Source organism: Podarcis tiliguerta (assembly GCF_965153285.1).
Source record: "Podarcis tiliguerta genome assembly, chromosome: 14".
Lineage (NCBI taxonomy): Eukaryota > Metazoa > Chordata > Lepidosauria > Squamata > Lacertidae > Podarcis > Podarcis tiliguerta.
This window is the reverse complement of record NC_139547.1, coordinates 34,164,773-34,180,190: the sequence shown is the minus strand read 5'-3', so window position 1 is coordinate 34,180,190 and position 15,418 is coordinate 34,164,773. Positions and strand designations below refer to the sequence as shown.

The 15,418-nt window shown below is 43.5% G+C and overlaps 1 protein-coding gene and 1 long non-coding RNA gene across 18 annotated transcripts in view; both read left to right on the top strand.

Moving 5' to 3' along the window:
• The window catches only part of RBFOX1 (RNA binding fox-1 homolog 1), a 1,465,188-nt gene that overhangs the window by 218,016 nt on the left and 1,231,754 nt on the right, over positions 1-15,418 (top strand). The gene's annotated exons all lie outside the window — the stretch shown is intronic.
• Positions 7,596-14,089, top strand: LOC310664090. Its single transcript, XR_014504778.1, has 2 exons — positions 7,596-7,845; positions 13,892-14,089. It is a non-coding gene; the product is annotated as an uncharacterized lncRNA (long non-coding RNA).

Genomic DNA, 15,418 nt, shown 5'->3' with positions numbered 1-15,418 from the left:
AAAATGCTTGGGCGATGATACCGAGGGCAAAAGGACCCGGCAACTAATGATGGGACCATTAGCTGTGACATGTTCTTTTTAAAAATAATATAATCTAGAATGTAAGGCAATTATATGATCTCTTCAGCTCCGCATAAGAGCCCTTTTTAGGAATCTGCAAGTTAGATTTCTGTAGCCTGTGACAAATGAACATCTTGCAAGCGGGTACTTGTAACTGCCATGTCTTACTCTTGGAATGGAGTCCTTTTTATGACCCTAAGTAGCATCACCATCCTTTTTTCTGAACTGAAAAACAAAGCAATAAAGGCAAATCTGAACCACACAGACTGTCTGTGAACTGCCTTGGCACTCTCCTCCTTGAGCTACTGTATCTCTCAGAAACTAAAAATATCTGGAAAAGTGCCTCCATTCCCATATACTACCCTGGGAATTAAGTTAAATAGAAGGAGCTCTCCAGATGGTTCCTTTGCTGTCATAGGTAGAGAGGAGGACTCAGTGGGTCCATGAAAGGAGCTTATGGTGATTCTCCAACCCCCTGGCACTACTGCAAATTCAGAACTCCCTCCCTAAAGTGGTGTGTCTGGAACTGTCTCTGTACAGCTTCCATTGCTCCTCGCCACCATCCCTGAGCATCTGTTGACAGAAGCAGCTGCCCCACTTTGCCTAACAATAGGGCCCAGATTCTCTTCTGCACTCATACATCCTGAAGACACAAGGAGCTCTTGGCACCACAGCCTTTCTTCCCACCATGCCCCTCTCCAGGACTTCCCTTGATGAATCTGTACCCTTGTTTGCAACTCACCATCCTCCTTTAGGATAATTATAAACCTCAAAAGAGGTGCCTTTATATATATAAAAAACCCTCACTATAAACCAATATTTCCTTATTTCAAAGTCTAATTCAATTATGAACACACCATAACTCGTGGATGATTAAATTGCAAATTGTGGGTGTCCACTAGGCAAGCAGATGTATTAAATTTGTTTGCTGCTATAATTCACCTTTCCAACCACGCGGTATATTTTTCAGGACCACTCAAGGATGTAGTTGCCTTGCCTGAGGTTCCTTACGTCGTCTAGTATTTATGGTGCATCTGATATACAGAATATCTTCTTCAAGGAGACACACATACATCACTTGAACTTTAGCACATATTACATTGTCCTAATGGAAAACTGTTATAGGAGAATGATTTTTTCTCTCCCATTTCCCCATGCACTTCCTCGCATCTGAGCACAGCTTTTTTAAAAATAAAAATGTCCTCATTTATGTTTTATTGGAACATGAACCTTTTGGTTTATTCCTCACCAAAGTTGTGCTCTTACAAAAGAAAACTCATTTTCTTTTGGGAAAGATGGAACAGGTGATAATATTTATAAAGACAGGGTTGAAGTCATCATCATCAGCATGCTTTAGCTTTCATCTTAAAATGCATCTGAACAAAACAGAGCATCACACTGCTTCATCTGCAGCTCAGCAGGTGAGGGGAATTGCTTTGTAGCTAGTTTGGGAGAGAGAGTTGAGATTGAGAGTTCACCATTCCTAACCGCATCTGGGCTCTGGTGGGAGGCGCACCACTAAAGGATCTAGGACAAAAATCTTTATTATATTTCTTAAATAAAAACAGAACAGCCACAGGAGATTCCTTTCTCCACCCAGATATGGCTAAGTCCAGTGCCAACTAGTGTCTCTACCACGAAACAGTGTGAACAGGAATGTGAATCTGAACATGTGAGATGTTTTATCTCTGCAGATCATGGCATAAGTAAAGGTTGATATAACTTAAATATGACATGAGATTCTCCAACAATTTGAATGTGTAAGTGCAGGATAGGAAGGGGTCAATGGGCTCATCCCCACTCTCCCCCTCATGGGATAGCGATTGTGTTTGTGTGTAAGAATGATTGAAGTGGGTTCAGTCATAATGCAGCATTATTCTGAGGGGCATCCTAGGGGAAATTGTGGCTGTCGTGGGCTCTTCAGTTCTGTCAGGATCTGCTTTGCCAGCTCCAAACAAAGGTGGAGGAAGGAGAAGCAGGGTTTGACGGTTGCTGGAAGGCTGACACCCAGGGATGGACAACAGATGTTCTCCACTTGTGACTCTGAATGTCAGAGAGGGGGAAGCAGATCTCACCCCTCCTGCAGAGCACATACCCTTCTTAGGGAGGGGAAGAAGACTTTGGTCAGCCAGAAGGAGGAGTTGGGCAGGAGGAGGGGGGGTGGCAGAGGTGGAGTCAGAAAGGCATGACACAAACCCTTGTAACTGAGAACCTGGCGTTGCCTTCATAGGTGGGAAGAGAAGCACCTGCCCAGATGGAGTGCATATGCGTAGATTTCCCATAGAGTGAGAGAGTCCCATGAGTGAACTCATCCCACCTCATCTTTAAAAGCTTGGCAGGAGAGCCAAGTTAACTGTCAGAACATCTTCATAGCTACTGTTTAATTTTGAACCTATTGCCTTGTGTCAAGGCTTTGGGAATCATATCCCTCCCCTGGTGGCAGCAAGAAGCAGAGGAAACAAGGCAGAGTCCTTTTTAATGACTTTATTCATTTATAATATTGAGAGACAAAAGAATGCAGTATGCCCTGATAATGGTGTTGCTCCAACTGAGCCCCTCCTCCCTCCTTCCTAACAACAGCATTTCCCTTTGTGGTGGCCACTCGTGGACAACTGTCTCTGAGTCCTTTGTTCCTGTGCCCCTAGCAAACACCTAGTTCTGGGAGAAGGGGGGGGGTCAGAAATACTCACCAGTGACAACGTGTCAGCTGGCTGCTCTGCCTCTCCTCCCCCCGCAACACCTCCCAACTCTTCTGTTCGCCTGTCTCTGTGCTGTGACCCTCCTCAAACCCCTGCTGCCAATCAAAACTGCTTTTCTCTCCTCTGGAAGCATGGGGGGGGGGAACGATCTCCACCATTCCTCCTCCTCCATCTTGTCCATCCCCTTCAGTCCAGTCCCTGACACCTTGCTTGTGCATCTTGGAATCTTCTGGATGTTGTTATTGTTGCTAAGTCTGTACTGCTACTAGCCTGCATGAATATCACTTCCTTTATTCACAAGTAAAAGCCACCATTGTTGTGTTTTGGGACAGAACCATCCCAAACACCAGGATAGAAAAATGGGGGAGAGGCACATTTCAACTCAGCCCTGTTCCATAATGAATACTGAGGAGGCCCATATACCAAAGCCCCTTCCACCACTGATCTTAAATAACAGGCAGCTTGGTATGGGATGCAGTGCTTTGGCAAACACCCAGGTCCCAGACCCTAATATCAACACTTTAAATCTTTCTGGGAATGTAATTGGCAGCCAACCTACAGAATGAATTGGCTTTTGCTTTTGCTGCCCTCATCTGAATGTTATGAATTCAAAGCTATCCTCTTGTAATATCAAACTGCTTAAAGGGCAGGAGGTTTTTCTAAACTGCACATTTGGGAAACATTGCCATTTTTGGCTCTGGATTCCAGAGAGGCAAATGGGAATGAAAAGGCGTCGTTCTCCATATTGACAAGGCTTTCTAAAGGCGAGAAATCTCCTAAGCATGCCTGGCCTACTTTTTCTTCCTTCTCCCAGGTTAAAGGCATCAGATTGTTTTGGATGTCTTCTCTAGAGAACTTAACATTTGCTTTATCTCTTTTGGTTGTTGTTGTTGTTTGTCTTTTATATAATTGCACTAGATAATATTGCAAAGTCGTATAAAATTAAAATCAAGTTTGAAATAGGGTTTGTTAATTACAGCATTTAACTGTTGTGGTTATTGTTTCCTAGGAGATTAATGAGGTGAATTATTGTAACATAATTAGACTACAGTATATCTAATCTCTTACATACCCTTGTGGTTTACTGTTATTCAAGTATCACTTGAAGGTTAATTTCACTTAGCTGGTGTATGCTTGACTTTGGCAACAGACTTTATATTGAAATACGTTTATAATTATATTTGAAAGTCGTTAGGCAACAGCTTTGCCAAAATTATCATTGTAAACCGCACTGATAGAGGTAAGGATATTATAAACTGTGCAATCTACACACACAAACATTCTTATAAAACTCAGAGGGACCATATGCTATCAGCAGGATCACAATGAGATTCATGAATGCATTCTGAGAGCAGTTCTGCTTTGCCTTGCCTGTTTCGATTGTCCATCGTGATATATTGCAATCATTCAGAGAACCCAAGTTGGAGAGAAGGAGAATTCCATTAGATGGGTTGCAAAGGATATAATTTTTATGTGCTAAATTACAAATCCAATAATCCCCCCCAGCTGCCCTAAAAATGTTTTTAACTGCAGCTTCCCCCCACCCCAAACCCTTATAAGTTACTGAATTCCTCATTTCACAATGAGAGGCTTTGGGCTATTAGAATGGAAGCACTGTTAGTTTTCTGTAGTACCACTTCAGAGGTTGTTATTATCTTACCCTATTTTGAATAGCAATATATGGTATTACAGCTAAGAGTCAAGATAAGGCCAAACATTCATCACAGTCAAACTTCTCCCCCCCACCCACCCAAAGGAACCAATCAACCTCTGTTGTCATTATTTTAATCCCAGGAATGCAGCATCTGCTCCCTCCCTCTCCAACCTCTTTTTTCACACCAAATCAACCTGTCTCCATCGTAAATTCATGCTCGCTGTATTTCCTTTCATGCTGACTTCAGCAAGATATTATAAGGAATAGCTGCACTTTGGGGAGAGGGATACTGCTTATTATTTGCTTATATGATAATTTCCGTCAACTCACAGGATATGATACACAGTGCGTGTGGCTGGCTTTTAATTTGTGCGCAGTTGAGTTCAGCTTGTCTCCTTATTCTGGCTGTCAAAGGGCATTCATCAAAGGAGAGGTCTGCATGAAAATTCCACAAGGGATCCCAAGGTGTTCTTTTTGGAATAAGTGAGGACACACACAGACGTTCCACCACTTTTATCAAAGCTCTTTTGGCTTCCTATGAAATGTAGTATATCTTGTGGGAAGCCATTTACCCATCTTGCCTGCTACTCACTCTGGTAATTGTTGTTGCATGCCAGGGCCCTGTGACTCGCAGTACCCTAGTGGATAATAAACACATGGGCAGAAGTATTTAGGTTTATGGGATAAAATAGGCCACAACTTTATTGGCTACATATGGGAGCAGTTTGGCTTAGGCATTGGGTGAAGCCAGGCTATCTCTTGACTCCCGCCCATCTGCAGGGAGTCCATCTAAGGGTAAACCACCAATAGGGGGAGCCCTATGACTTACATCAAATAGGGGCACCCATAGGGTCCCCATTGGGGTCTTGGCATGGCCCTAGCCCATGTCTGGGCATCAGACAGAATCCATACCCCCAGATCCCTTTAACAGGATACCTTTAATGAGGAGGGGCAGGCAGAGGCTACAACCTCCCCTCCATTCAAACAAAGGCTTACCCAATGCCTAACCTCACAACGTTGTGATGATTGCTACAAGGTAGGCGGAAACCAAATGGCTGGTGCCAATTTGCCAAGTGGAAAAAAAATCCTTCCTGGCCCCAACAATATGGCGGCTGGCATTTGTCCATAGCAAGGCCGTGTTATAGCAAAGCATAAAAAAGAGGGTGGGTTGGGAGATCTGGCGATGGGAGAGAGAGGAGGGCTCCCTGGCCATGTCACAGTTTAAATTCTCGCTGCCATGCCTCCAACCAGCACTGAGTGGACAACAGGACCACCCCTGGGCAGGGGCCTGCCCAGCACCAGTGACATGGCTGAGACAGCAAAACGGGGGGCATCAATCTCTCCCCCCCCCGGTGGATCACTGCAGGGGCCCAGATGCCTGGCCGCAATGCCGAATACCAGAAAAGGTGAGCAGACTACGGTAATTGCCTAGTGTTTTAACTAGGGTCCTTTCTCAGATGATAAGTGCCCTTCTGGATCAGGTTAAAACCCATCTAGCCCAGCACCCTGTTCTCATAGTGGCCAGCCAGATCCCCCAAGCAGGACCTGAGTGCAACAGCAACTTTCTGCACTTGTAATTCCCATCAACTGGTATTCAGGGGGCATATTGCCTCCGACAGTGGAAGTAGAACAGTGTTTCCCAACTACAATTCCCATAATCCCTGACCACTGGTCTTGCTAGCTAGGGATGATGAGAGTTGTAGTCCAAAAAAGGCTGGGGACCCAAGTTTGGGAAACACTGATAGAGCATAACCATAATGGCTAACAGTCATTGATAGCTCCTCCATGAATTGGTCTAATCCTCCTTTAATCTAATCTAGGATGCTGGCCATACCTATAGCCTGTGGGAGCAAGCTCCATAATTTAACTTTGTGTGTGAAGAAGTGCTTTCTTTGGCTCTCCTGAATCTTCCAGTGTTCAGCTTCACTAGATGGTTCCGAGGTCCAGTATTATGAGACAGGGAATGGGGAAAAATATTCTCTGTATCCAATTTCTTCATACCAGGCATGGAGATTGAACATAGGCATCGTGACTACTAGCCATTGATAGTCTTGTCCTCCATGAAATGTCACGTGAAACTATTTGTAGTATCTGGTCTTTAGCATACTGATTTCTGGCCACTGGTCCATGATAAATCATTGTTGTTGTTGTGCTTGTGCCTTGCATTAGCCACCAAGGTGCAATCCATTGTTCTTTTCCTTTGGCACTAAGGTAGATGAACAGGGCTCAGGTGGAGAGGCATCAATGACTGGCAGATGGGAGAGAACCACGGTGTTGTGATTAAAGTAGCTTCTGAAGGTTAATTTCACTTGGCTGGAACATATTTTGACATTGGCAGGGAACCTTATATTAGAATATGTTTTTAATTATATTTGAAAGTCATTAAGTGACAACTCTGCCTAAGTGATTGTGCAGCTCTGCCCCACTTGGTTTATTTTTTAAAGCCTTTTATAACACACCCAACTCAAAGCAGGGGCACTGATCTATGTAGCCTTCAGTACTCCTCAAAGTGCATAACATGCCATTGACAGGACTCTGTCAGTTTCCATTTCTCCCCTTTCCAATCTTAAATTTTGTTCTGCATCAATTTGTGGTTATTATTTTTAAATGTCAATGTGAAAATTTGTATTCATTTGTGTGTGTGTTTCCTTTAACAGAAACATCTTTAGACAAAATTTTGTCTCTCATGTGCATTTTTGTAATCAATTTCCCATAGCAGAATGCATTTTTCTAGTTTATTGCAGTATTCTGCACACTTTTATTTGCCTGAAGTCTTCACTAATATGCACATCTCTGTATGCATTCTTTGGTTAGATTACTAGTATTTCACAAAATCCAGAGACATGTGAAATTCGTAGGCGGGCTGTGCTTTGCTTTGGCTCAGGTCAGAAAGCGCAAATTTGGTAAGTTCACATTAAAGGCCTGGGCTCCTTTAGGAGGAGGGGTGGGATAGGATCTAAATAAATAAATAAGATGCAAACCAGGCAAATTTCTCCCCCATCTCTGCCTGTTCCAGGAATATAACTAGACTTATCAATACAACCCATCTTGCTTTCTTGAAGCTCCTTTTTTATTACCAAAGTCTTCCTTTCCTCCAAAGAACCCCAGTGTAGGCATGTGTAACATTCCCTGAATTATATGGGCCACATCTGCACTATACATCTAATGCTGTGTCATGTCACTTTAAGCAGTCAGGGCTTCCCCAGAAGAATCCTGGGAGCTGTAGTTTGTTAAGGGTGCTGAGTGTTGCTAGGAGAGTCCTTGTCCTTTCACAGAGCAGCAATTCCCAGAGTTCCCCGGGAAGTGGCATTGTTTGTTCCCACTCTGGGAATTGTAACTCTGTGACTGGAACTTGGGTCACCTAACTTTCAGCACCCTTAACAAACTACAGAATCCAGGATTCTTTGGAGGAAGCCACAGCGGTTTAGAGTGGTATGATATTCCTTTAAATGTATAGGGCAGATGCTGCTCCCCCCCCCCCGGAACTTTCCTTCTGGTTCTTTAATGGCCCTATTCAACTAGCCTACACTTACCACCAAGTTCACTGTTGTTGTTGTTGTTTAGTTGTTTAGTCATGTCCCGCTTTTCGTGGCCTCATGGACCAGAGTACGCCAGGCACTCCTGACTTCCACTGCCTCCCACAGTTTGGTCAGACTCATGTTAGTAGCTTCGAGGACACTGTCCAACCGTCTCATCCTCTGTCGTTCCCTTCTCCTTGTGCCCTCCATCTTTCCCAACATCAGGGTCTTTTCCAGGGAGTCTTCTCTTCTCATGAGGTGGCCAAAGTATTGGAGCCTCAGCTTCAGGATCTGTCATTCCAGTGAGCACTCAGGGCTGATTTCCTTAAGAATGGATAGGTTTGATCTTCTTGCAGTCCATGGGACTCTCAAGAAACTCATTCCGCACCATAATTCAAAAGCATCAATCAAGTTCACTGTTAGAGAGACTTATAAGGAGAGCTTTGCTGGACCCAAAAGGCTCATCTGGTCCATATCTTGCTTCCTACAATGGCCAAGGAGTTGGTTCTGAGAAGGCTACAAGAGGGCACAAATGCCTTTAACAAATGACAATTCCCAGGATTCTTTGGGGGGAACTATGATTGTAAAGGTGGTATGATCCTGCTTTAAATGTATAGTGCAGATGTGACAATTGCTACCCCAATTGAAGCTCTTTATGATTTCCACTTGAAATGTGCTCTTTGCGAAGACATTTGGCTGCCTGGAGATTGAATGATACCCTTGCCCACCGCCACAGGCCCAACATGTTCAAAACTCTCCTTGCACTACAGCTTCATTGTGTCTCCTCCTCCTCCTCCTCCGCCAGATGCAACTCTGCCTCTGCTGCCCAATCCAGTATCCTGTTCTCACAGTGGCTAGCCAGAGGCTTGTGGAAAACCTGCAAAAGCAGGATTCAAGCAAAAGAGCACTCTTCCCTCCTGCGGTTTCCAGCCACTGGTATTCAGAAGCATTTCTGCTTCCAACTGTTTTGCTGTGCAGAAACATATGATTGAAGCTGATGAAAGCTACACTGTAGACTATCCAAGAAGCAGATTGAAGGATTCCTGGAGAGAGTGTCATTCCAAACATATTGAAGAGGGGTGCCAAACATTTCTGGGAAAGTGACACATTTTGATTGAAGCGCGGAGAAAATTGCAGGGAAATGTGAGTCATTTTGGCTCAGTCCGAATCTGATCCAAAGAATGTGGAATGATGAACTGGCCTGTGAACTTCTGAATGTGTCCACTCATCCTTTGAAAGTGCTAACATGCTCTAATTCAGGAGAAGCCAACATGGAATGGTCCAGATGACATCCATCATCCACAACCATTGACCATGTTGGCTAAGGCTCAGGAGAGTTGTAATCCTAGTACATACTGAGGGCATAATGTTATCTCTGACCTAGAAAATCCCTCTTAGAATCATACGCTTGTAGTGTGGGGCTTGAACACACAACCTGAGTTAAAGAGTTTCATGCTATACCAACAGAGCTAGATTAGACCAATGACTGGCTTTATTCAACTTTTATTCCTACTTTTTGGAAATGATTGCAGACCTCCTACTCTCAAAAAGGGTCTTATCTCTCTTACCGTTCCTCTTGTGAGTGGGTAGAGTTTGGGTCCTACCCACATCATGGAAAAGGCTTATTTCCATCTTGCATTCTCTCATGAAATTGAAACAGGTGGGAGACTGTAACTCACTGGAAGGGCATCTGCTTTGCATGCAGAAGGTTCCAGGTTCTATCCCTGGCATCTGCAGGTAGGGATTGGAGAAAACCTTATGCTTCTTAGTTGCCATCTGATGTATCCATTGCTGGTCTGTGCAATTTAAAAATGCAGTATGTTGCCATATTCCAAGACAGAGGAGCATTGGCCCTTTTGAGCTTGGTATCTCTACTCCTAGGTTAGCCAGCATGGTTCCCTCCAGATGCAGCTGGACTTTACCTCCCATCATCCCTGATGGCCACGTTGGCAGGATTGATGGGAGCTGGAGTGACTACAGTGGCTGCTCTTTCCTTAGTTGGTCTACGGTTTAGAATTTTAGGTTCCGGTTTTCAACGTTCTTAGCATCAGTGTGTGTGTGTGTGTGTGTGTGTGTTTTGAGTGGGGAGCATTGTATCAGTTGCTACTTCAGTCCTCTTCAGCACTCTCCTATCTACTTACTAAAGTGTTACAGATCCTGCCAAGGGCTTTCTGTTCCTCTTCTGACAGATTTCTTGGTTGTAATTCATCTGGGCCTGGAGCTTTGTCGACTTCTAATAGCTCTAATTGCCTAATTAAAGTATCGGCTGTGGTTACAACTCTGGAGCCTTTCAAAGACTGTGTTTTCTCTCGCTCCCCTCCTCCTAAAGAAAGGAAACGTATTTCAGCATTGTGGTCTCTACTTCTTCTGTATGTCTTTTGCAACCTATAGTTAATGCTGCTAAGCCTCATTTGACTTGAATGACTTGCTTCTCCGGCTAAAAGTGGTTATAGGGTTCAGAGTAGAATTGAATGCCATAAGACTGCAACAGTTCTGCAGCTAGGAAAAATCATGTGGAGCAGAGACATCACCTTGCCAACAAAGGTCCGTATAGTTAAAGCTATGGTTTTTCCAGTAGTGATGTATGGAAGTGAGAGTATTAAAGGGTGGAATTGAGGACCGGTGCCCCTGTTGCTCCCCTTAATGGATCACTGCCTTGCTGTGGCGAAGGGGCTTGAATAACTCAGAGAAGCTATGAACTATGCCATGCAGGGCCACCCAAGATGGACAGGTCATAGTGGAGAGTTTTGACCAAACGTGATCCACCTGGAGCAGGAACCGGCAAGCCACTCCAGTATCCCTGCCAAGAAAACTCCATGGACAAAGACAACATGGACCATAAAGAAGGTCGATCGCCAAAGAATTGATGCTTTTGAACTATGGTGCTGGAGGAGACTCTTGAGAGTCCCATGGACTGCAAGAAGATCAAACCTATCCATTCTTAAGGAAATCAGCCCTGAATGCTCACTGGAAGGACAGATCCTAAAGCTGAGGCTCCAATACTCTGGTCACCTCATGAGAAGAGAAGACTCCCTGGAAAAGACCCTGATGTTGGGAAAAATTGAGGGCACAAGGAGAAGGGGATGACAGAGGACGAGATGGTTGGACAGTTTTCTCGAAGCTATGAACATGAGTTTGACCAAACTGTGGGAGGCAGTGAAAGACAGGAGTGCCTGGCGCGCTCTGGTCCATGGGGTCACGAAGAGTCGGACATGACTTAACGACTAAACAACAACAACAATTTACTTAACTACCTGAGATGTGTGGAAATGTGCAGTGCTACAAAGAATGCAAGAACATAAAGAGCCCTGTTGGTTCAGGCCAAAGGCCCATCCAGTCCACAATCCTGTTCTCACCATGGCCAACCAGATGCCTCAGTGGGAAATCTCAAAGCAGGACCTGAGTGCAAGAGGCTTCTCCCCATGTGTGATTCTCAGCAGCTGGTATTCAGCGCCACATTGCCTCCAACACTGGAAGAAGTACATAGTCAATATCACTTGTTATCCTATACTCTATAAAAGCATTAATTAATTGAAGGAAAAGCTCTTCAAAGGCCAGTTTTCAAATCTGCCATGAATGCCGTAGGAGTATAAAGGCAAATAATTGTGCCAATAAGTGCATGTAGCACACTTTTCCCACGTGTGTCTTTACTTCCATTGATATTTCTGTCTTCATGCACGCTGGTAAGACATGCATCTAAAAGGGCAGAGATGAGATCTTTCAAAATGCAGATCTGAACCACTGCTGCACACTGTAGGCATACTGCAATCGGATTAACTGTGCATCACTTGGGAGATATGAGGATGCCTTACCATATTGGTCCACATAGCCTGCAACTGTCTGTTCTGACTGGCAGGGCTACAATTTACAGTGGTACCTCGCAAGACGAATGCTTCGCAAGACAAAAAACTCGCAAGATGAAAGAGTTTTTTGGTTTTTGAGTTGCTTCGCAAGATGAATTTCCCTATGGGCTTGCTTCGCAGGACGAAAACGTCTTGTGCCTTTTTCTTAAAACCGTCAATGCATTCCTATGGGAAACCGTCAATGCATTTCCTATGGGAAACCGTGCTTCGCAAGATGAAAAATTCACAAGATGAAAAAACTTGCAGAACGAATTAATTTTGTCTTGCGAGGCACCACTGTATCTCAAAGGATTTAAAAACAAAAACAAAACAATGACAAACAGATCTGGAAATGGGGAGAACTGAACTTAAACTTGGAATGATGTAACAGGAAGGGAATTAATTACATTCTTAAATCTAACCACAACAAACAGCGCACCAAATAAGCTTGCTTTCATGGAACCTTAATTGCAGTGCATGCAATGGATGTAGGTTGGAACGAAAAAGGAGTTCTCCTTACATCCCAAATTATGAGAAAGGGAGGATTGTGTGAATGGAACTTGCTCATCTATCCTCTCTCTTTTTTCGGGGGGGGGGGGGGAGGGCAGGCAAGTGCTCAAGTTTCATTACCTGCTCATCTTCTGTATTTCCTTTAATCACAAAATGGAATGGAGGAAAGTCATTCCAGCTAAGCCATCATTTCAGGCGGCTGACAGTTTGGGCCCTGAACACTGTGTCACCTTCTTTCTTGAACTCGCTGTGATAAATTATGGCAGGTTGAACTTTACACTCTTTTGTCCAGATATTTTATTATTGCTCCTTATCTTGGACCTTGCCTGCATAAAGGTGTGCTACTGGGACATATGAGCCTTCAGCACATTGCTTCACTTTGGCTGATCACCTGCAGAAAATTATGGGTGGAATCCAGCAAAAAGTTCCTGAAAGCGAGGTTTTGTTCCTCTGAGATTGTCAAAATTTGTGCTGTCAGCAAAGGAAGCTTGAGTCCTGTATACCTAAGTTAAAGCATTCTTGACTGTCTTGTTTGATATGAAACATCTTAAAGGGACTCTTGAGTTTTAAATATATTGGTTTCCAATTCAAATTTGTAGTCAAGACAGTCATTCGAGAGAGGGAGCTATTGGCTAAAGATGTGAGAATGAATTCTTTTCCATTCTGCCCTGCATTTGCCGTATGCAGAACTGCTTTCATTCTGCTGCAGTTCACCTGCCACAAATCTACTCTATTCTTCTTATTGTCTGCTGTGGCAAGATTATGGTCCTGAAAGACCTACATTGGCTCCCAGCACATTTCCAAGCACAATTCAAAGTGTTGGTGCTGACCTTTAAAGCCCTAAATGGCCTCACCCCAGTATACCTGAAGGAGCGTCTCCACCCCCATCGTTCTTCCTAAACACTGAGGTCCAGCTCCGAGGGCCTTCTGGCAGTTCCCTCACTACGAGAAGCCGAGTTACAGGGAGCCAGGCAGAGGACCTTCTTGGTAGTGGCACCTGCCCTGTGAATCGCCCTCCCACCAGATGTCAAAGAGAACAGCAACTACCAGACTTTTAGAAGACATCTGAAGGCAGCCCTGTTTAGGGAAGCTTTTGTAATATTTTGTTGGAAGCTGCCCAAAGTGGCTGGGGAAGCCCAGCCAGATGGGCGGAGTATAATAAATAATAAATAATAAATAATAAATAATAAATAATAAATAATAAATAATAAATAATAAATAATAAATAATAAATAATAAATAATAAATAATAAATAATAAATAATATTATGGAACTTACATAACTTACATTGTCATTATGTAATTTCACCCCATTTATTTCACTGCAAAGGAAATGCAATACAACAGTATGTGGGGGGTGGCAACAATTAGTTACGTATTGTGTGAGAGTGCTGCTGTGCTTGGGTCCTACTTGCTGGTCTTCCATAGACATTTGGGTAACCACTATTCAAACAGGATCCTGGAATAGATGGGCCATTGGCCTGATCTGGCAGTCTTTTCTCATGAACTTATGCACAGAACAATGAAGTTTTGGAATGACTGAAGTTTCATCCTCCTGAGCACAGACTCCCATTCTGTTGCTTCCAATGAGATGTCTGTCTTTTGCAGGAAAGGCACAATTGTACTTAACAAGGGATGCACACATACTGTAGAATCTGTGTAGGACACCAGCATCCCACCAGCACCAGAACGATGCCCTGTAACATCTGAAGGAAATAAAGCCTGCCGCTCCAATGCAAGGAATAACAAGACAAGCAGATTTGTGCCTTCTTCTCCTTCTTTTAATGAATAAATTATCTTCCCATTTGTTATTTATCTTCTTTTTTTAAAAAAAAATTTCCCAAGTACTTCTACTCATAATTATGGCAATTCATGTTTTTGCAGACTATTGGCACCTGCTGCATCTAGGATAATAGCATCATTCAAATCCCTACAGTAGAAAGAATAGAGGGCTCAGCTAATTTCTATCTGGAAATGGTTGAGTTCCTAGCAAAGCTGCCTGATACAATTCATATGCATTGTAGACCAAATGGGAGTGATGGATATCATTATTTTTGAAATGTTTGGGAAATTAACAGACAAACAGCAGATGTTTTCCTACATCACCAGGGCAGTGGTCACATTGCAAGGTGAGGATATCACAAGTATTATAGCATTTGTTGTTGTTGTTGTTGTTTATCTTTTTCACTTCTTCTCCCACCTCACTCACCCAGTTGTTGGAGAATTCTGCCTTCTACCCTTAAAATATTCAGTGTAATGACCGTTCACATTCTCTACACAAGATTCAGATGTATTAATGCTTCTGAATACCAATTCCTGAAAACCACAGGAAACCGCTCGCCAGTTTCCCAGAGGCATCTGCATGGCCATTGTGAGAAGAGAATGCTGGACTAGATGGGCCATAGGCCTGATCCAGCAAACTCCAATACAAGGGAGGATTGTGAAAGGTTGGGTTGTCTCCGATGTTGGTCCTACTCAGAATAGACACATTAAAATGACTAAGCATGAATAAGTTATTTCAATGGGTCTACTCCAAGTACACATTTGGATATAACCTGATATTCTCCCTCAGCCTTAGGTTGTAGGGATGGACAAATATGTCAATTTTGGTTTCGCCTAGTTTCTCACTTTTCCAGCCTTTTGTCCAGTTAACCACACCAGCATTGGTTCATGATTTTTGTCAGCATTTTAATGCACATTTCTCCAAACAGACACATGTTGCATACAGTTTTGCCAACTACACACTTCTAAGCAATTAAATGCACACCTTCCACTAATAAACACACTTTGTACACTTTTTGGGGGGTGGGGGTGGAAAACAGCATCACCAAATTTGGAGAAGTGTGGAATTTGAAGGATGAGTGCATTTCAGAATGTGTGATTTAAGTAGGTTTGCATCCCTACTTGGTTGTCATTCTGGCATGGACTAGGTTGTCATTCTGGCATGGACTAGGTTGATCTTTACCATGTTGTTTGCTTCTCAGCCTCAGTTTTCCATCACCAGTAGTCTATACAGGAACATAAGAGCATTGGAAGCTGCCTTATACTATGTCAGACCACTGGTCCAGCCAACCAGTAGAAATCAGCAGGGTGGGACAGGCACGGCAGTGCAGCTTAATGGCCTTCTGAACAATG